We start from the raw sequence: 5901 nt of genomic DNA on the forward strand, positions 1-5901 counted from the left end.
GCCCTATACAATGTATAGGATTATAGCCCTAATAGGAAGCAGCATCCAATGGCTCAGTAGGTCAAGGGAGCCACCAGTCAAAAAAGTTTGGGAAGCACTGAATTAAGCTATCACATTCGTATTCTGCTTTCCCCTAAATTGCTTGAGGTGGTTTATTTGGGATGATTCCATTTCATTTTCATAACTCCATAACTTTCAATATTTTGCAGATTAAAATAGGGACATAAAATTGGATGTTATTAGTTACACCCCACCTCATTCTAAGGATCACTGCTTTAGAGCCCAATCCTATACTGACTGTGTGTTGTCGCCAGTTGGCCTCTGCGGCCACTACTGACCGCCGTAAAGCAGTCAGCACCAAGGCAGGAGGTCTGGTCTAGAGGGTAGAGCCTCCGTCTGCCTGAAGATAACATCCACAAGGTCGCCAGTTCGAGGCCACCGGCACCGTGCGACCTTGAAGCAGCTGACAAGCTGAAGCCGAGCTATTCCATCTGCTCTGCGCGTGGGAGGATGGAGGCCAGAATGTGAAGTGTAGCAGTGATTCTTTGGGAGCAACCAAAACCCAGGGGTCAGGTTGCTGGATTTAGGTACAAGAGCAGAAGCAAATGAATGATCAGACAGAAAATCAAGAGACAGCAGACAGATTGAGGGTTGAGAATGCAGAGAGAGACAAGCAAGCAAGCAAGCTAGCTAGCTGCTTGTACGAGCTTTCTCACGGCCTTTTATTGAACATTGCAACATCAATTACATTCCGTTCTTAGATAGTGTGCCACATTAGAATCTCATACAGGGGCTTAGAACAATGGGTGCTTCTTCACAAAGTGCTGTATCAGCTATTGTCACACTTCTGCCTGAGAACTAGCACCGCTATCGGTTTGCTGTAACAAGGGGGGGGGGTTTGCCCGTTGCCATATTATCAAGGCTTTCTGTGTGCTTCTGCTTAAACAGCACTAAAACACCACAGTGAAGCCAGATGGGAATGAAACACCTGAATGTAGTGGTTCTTGAAAGAAAGAACCTTCTTTCAATTGTAAAAATCCCTATTTAATAAGGGATTTAAATAAAGCCTGCCTATGTAAACCGCCTTGAATAAAATCTTGAATAAAGACCAAGAAAGGTGGTATATAGATACCTGTTGTTGTTGTTGTTGTTGTTACAGGCACTCTGACAGCGTGCTTGTCAGTGCGCTGCTGGATGCACTGGTGAGAAAGTTTGCTCTTTCCTGCCCATGACATTGCTTTTTCTACTGCTCGCTGGAGAAGTAACTCAGCAGGAGACACTGTGTATTAGAGGGGTTTCCAAATATGCAGAAATAGTGATGTTTCCCTTGCAGGCTGATCGGTACTTGGGTGCCTGAGTTTGGTGTTACAATTAAATGATTATGATACAAAGCCATTTTCTGTAAGGAATGGTTTCAAAGTAGCAATGATCTGGGTGTCCTTTGTGTTGTCGTATCTTTGTTTCATCGTTAAGGTCCATGTAAGTTAGTTTTATTTGGCCTGTCATTTCCATTCTGCTGTTCTGAAGAGGAATGTAGGGGTTCAGTCTATGACTGGGGCCTGAGAATATTGCATAACATATCTACATGCAGTAGTTCCAGCAAAAGAGGGAAGCATTTAATGAAAAGATAATTTACCTAGTCAATAGTGTAGGCAGAATTTGAAGCAGAGAAATCCCTTTTGGCAGAATTTGACAGCCCCCGTCATTTTCATCACAAATCTGCTTTGAAAAAGGGTACTGTTCTACTTCAAAAGGGGAGAAAATACAGGAAGGCAGTGGGGAGGAAGGTGGAGACCCCGTGATGTAAAAAATCATTCACTGCGATATTTTCTGGGAAGTCTACCTGCTCTGAAGTCCAAGTTGAAAGGGCTCCTTTGAGAATATTAGGGAAACATTTATAGCACATCTTGCTAGATTCACACATGATGGCTTTGACTCAACTACATTGATTTTTGTTTTAAAAATTCATGTGTATTTTGTTAAAGAGAAGGGTTAGGCCATGGCAGCAGAGGGGTCATTTTTTCCATACTGTTTTCACATCCACTGTATCAAAATGTTTTTTCCAACAGTACTGTAAAATATAAAGTTGGACAAAACTGCCTCAGGAGTTTGTAGGTATATAAGTTACACAATACGTGTTTACTGCCTATTTGCTTCAAACGGTTTATCAGTTAGAGAAGATGTGCCCCATGTTTGAACTTTCTAAATCTCATGATCAAGGACCAAACTAGATAATTATGGGCACAGCATATTTCTTAAACATTAGCTTGCTCTCTTCACCTGTAAAGCAAACGTGGGGTGGGGTGGGATAGGATTCTACTTCTTACTTTCAATGAAATGTGTGGGGGAAAGGGGGGCAAAACTCTTCTGCTTTTAAGCCATTTCCCTTAGTCTGATTTAAGTACTGGAAATGAGCTGGGCTGGAAGAAGAATCCTTAAAACAACCATGTGCAGGAGGGCGCTGTGTCCTGTAGAGCTGTTATCTCTACGTTGGGGGATTATGTGGGTTGCTTTGTTGCTTTTACCTTCTATTTTCTGTCTCATTCTGTTTAGTCTTGTCATGTCTCTGTTCCCTAACCAAAGCTTAGCTACCTTTCCTGTCATTCAGCCTGTGTAAGACCCCTCCTCAAATTCTTTCATGGCTTCACATCCCATTCAACTTCCAGCATAAATTCCTCACTCTCTCTTTAACATCTCTATGGCCCTGCTCCTTTTCCATATTGTTTCTCATAGGATCCCTGCCTTGTTCTCTAATTCTACCATTCTAAGCTCGATAAACATCTCTTGCTTTCTTAAACAGCTGCACCCATTCTCACTTTATACCCCTTATGCCTGGAACTCCCTCCCAGATGACCCAGGTGGGTGACACTTTTCCTTCTTTCCTGTCCCTCCTCAAAACCCAAATTTTCTGTGAAGGCTTCAGCTGAGCCTAACCTCTCAGCCTTGCACTTCCCAGGAACAAATGTAGTTCAGTACTTCATGTATTTCACAGCCTGTTTAAGTTTTTTTTTTTTTAATCACTCTTATGAAGTGTTGACATTTTCTTTTACAACTGACTCAAAGAAAGTCCTGTTGAGGTCTTCATCCAAGAATGTAAGTTAGAAGCAGATGAGTGTTCCCTGAGTTGAATCCAAAGAACAGTGAGTAAAAGGACAATAGCCACTAATGCTGTTCTACAATTGCACTATAATTTCATTATTAGTCTGTTTCATAGCAGTTCTCTCCCTTCAATCTTATGCACAAGTAAAATGACATCTTTGGATTTCATTTCAAAATGTGCTAATGCATGGTGTTAAAACAACACTTTTTCACATGCAGAATTGCATGTGATTCAGCTTCTGATTCATCACTTAGATTTCCAGGAGTTTTCATTACAGTAAAATAATATTCCACAGCAAATCATCACCACTGATTTGTGTGGGCTGCCACTAACCTGGATTTGAGCCTAGAGACTAATATTTCTATGGGGCAATCTCAGCATATTTGGAAATATCCTGGGCTGGCAGGCCAGCAGGAACATTCAAATAAATGTGTTGTACCTACTATGCATATATGGTTCCTGTTTCATCACTCATGTCAGCTTGGCCCACCTTGCAATGTAAAGCCCCTTCTTGTTTGAGGCAGTTCATGTAGAAAGCAGTGTTCTGGGTTAGACTTCAATGTTCGCTTTAATTACTGGCAGGCAGAAGCCACTCATTTTTGTGTGTGTCTGGTGGACTGATTTGCTCAGTTGCAATATACATGCCTAAATAGCAGTTGAGCTGACTAGAGATCTGCATCATCATGTGATCGTCTAAGGGCCAAACTATATCTGACAGTCACATGCCTGATCTTGTCTGATCTCAGAAGCTAAGCAGAGTCAGGCCTGGTTAGTACTTGGATGGGAGACCGCCTGGGAATACCAGGTGCCGTAGGCTTATACCATAGTCTTTCGAGACTGAAGGTTGCCAACCAACCAAGGACTTGAATGCAGGCATGGAGCAGAAGCATCCCTTTTGTCTTTAACAATCAGGCATTTGGGAGGGGCTAACACTTCCCTGGCAATGTTTTTATGCTGAAAATATTCCCTGCCATGTGTTCTTTAGTTCTCCCAGTGCTATAGAATCCCAGAACAGTGCTGGACACCAGTAGAGTGAAAACTAAGGCTGGCAAACCTGACAGTGTTGTGGGTAGTATCAGTGGCATATCCAGGGTCTGCTGTTTCTGGAGCAGCAATGTTTTGATATCATAACATCCTGCAAAGTGATGATATCACACAACGTCACTTCTGGTGTCCTCCTCCTCCTCTTCATGTTTAGCAAATGTGACGAGGAGGAACCCATTGAAAATTGCCCCAGCTGCCACAGCTAGTGGGCCCTTGCTGCAGTTGCTTCCTACTCAAAAAGCTTCCTACTTAGGAAGCAACTGGAGCACTCACGCAGTCACAGCAGTCACAGCTGGGATGATACATCTGAGCTGTCCAAACTTTCCCAAGTTGCTGCTCCCTGTTCTTGGGAGTGCTTGTGAGGACAGGTCACAGGGACTTGTGGAGTGGTTGGTTCTCAGAGCTGCTCAGTGGCTTCTCCCTTCAAGTGGCGCTCAGGGCACGTGCCCTGGCTGCCATACATAGATATGCCACTGGGGTAGAAGCCAGTAGGAAATTGCACCCAGTTTGTGGGGACACCAGCTGCCTCTATGAAGTGCAAGTTACTAAGCATGTTTAAACTGTACTTGCTTATAGGGAGATACTTTTCAAAACATAACAGTTCACCTCCTGTAAATCATATAGCAGTTAAGGAATCAGCTCTGAGACTGTGTTGTTGTGTATGGCTAATAGTAGTTTGGAGGAGTTTGTTAATAGGAGCAAGCCCAGGGTTTCAAATGGAATTATGGAGAGGTAACGTCACCCAAGTGTGGTGTCTTCTCCTGTGGCTGATACTGGTGTCTCTTCTTGCCTCTTTTTACACTCTGAGCCTTTTTGGGCAGGAGCTGCTAATTGATTTATTTTGCTACTTTGTGAATGACTTTTTGTGGAAAAGTGGTATATAAATATTCTTAATAATAATGACTGGAGACTCTAAATAAATTGTTACTTAAATTAGAGGAGCATAAAATAGCATTTGACACTGAGTGATTTATTTTCACTAAGCTTCTAAGGAGATTGCCAAACCAATTGTTTCCAAATTCTGTTTAAAATATTGTACTTGGGTAGGGAACTTGGACAGCAAATGTCAACCCCGCATAACTTTTATGGCTGAGTGACAATCTTGTGGAAGGGGGGGGGAAGGATAAAAATGAACCCAGCCGTAACTGCTCCAGCGTGAACAACACTGCTGATCTCATTAGCGATCTGTTTTCTGAGAACTATATGTATTATGGTTCTTACAGGCAGTAGAAAGCTGCTCTTTGTACTTCTATCATAGAAGGAAGGAAACTCAGAATTGCTAGCCATTTGTGGGTTCAAAACTGGAATGCAGTTATGAGAACCAGTGACTGGATGGCTTCTAGGGCTCTGGTTTATAAAATAAAAGAGCAACATTTTATTTTCCTTATAGAGCTTTCTTCTTGAGGGATCTGAGCTATTGTTGTCTTATAGGGAAGGAAGGTAGAAGTTCTCTACATAATTTTTTTTTAAAATCTGGGTTCTAGTCCTCAGTTTTATTTGCTAGAATGGAATTCTCATTTATCCATCCACTTGCCACATGGAAAGTGCACATAAGCTTAAAGCAGGGGTACCCAAACCCTGGCCTGAGGGCCATTTGTGGCCCCTGGGGACCTCCAATATGGTCCAGAGGGAACCTCCAGTCTCCAATTGGCCTCTGGCCCTCTGAAGATTTGCTGGAGCCCGCGCTGGCCCAGCACAATTGCTCTCAGCGTGAGGGTGACTGTTCAACCTCTTGCGTGAGCTGTGGTTCTAGGTCT

General features: G+C 42.9%; 1 pseudogene; it reads left to right on the forward strand.

Moving 5' to 3' along the window:
* The first annotated feature begins 3792 nt into the window (after positions 1-3792).
* Positions 3793-3917, forward strand: LOC136637066 (5S ribosomal RNA; annotated as a pseudogene).
* Positions 3918-5901: the final 1984 nt, after the last annotated feature.

Source organism: Tiliqua scincoides, chromosome 1, assembly GCF_035046505.1.
Source record: "Tiliqua scincoides isolate rTilSci1 chromosome 1, rTilSci1.hap2, whole genome shotgun sequence".
Taxonomy (NCBI): domain Eukaryota; kingdom Metazoa; phylum Chordata; class Lepidosauria; order Squamata; family Scincidae; genus Tiliqua; species Tiliqua scincoides.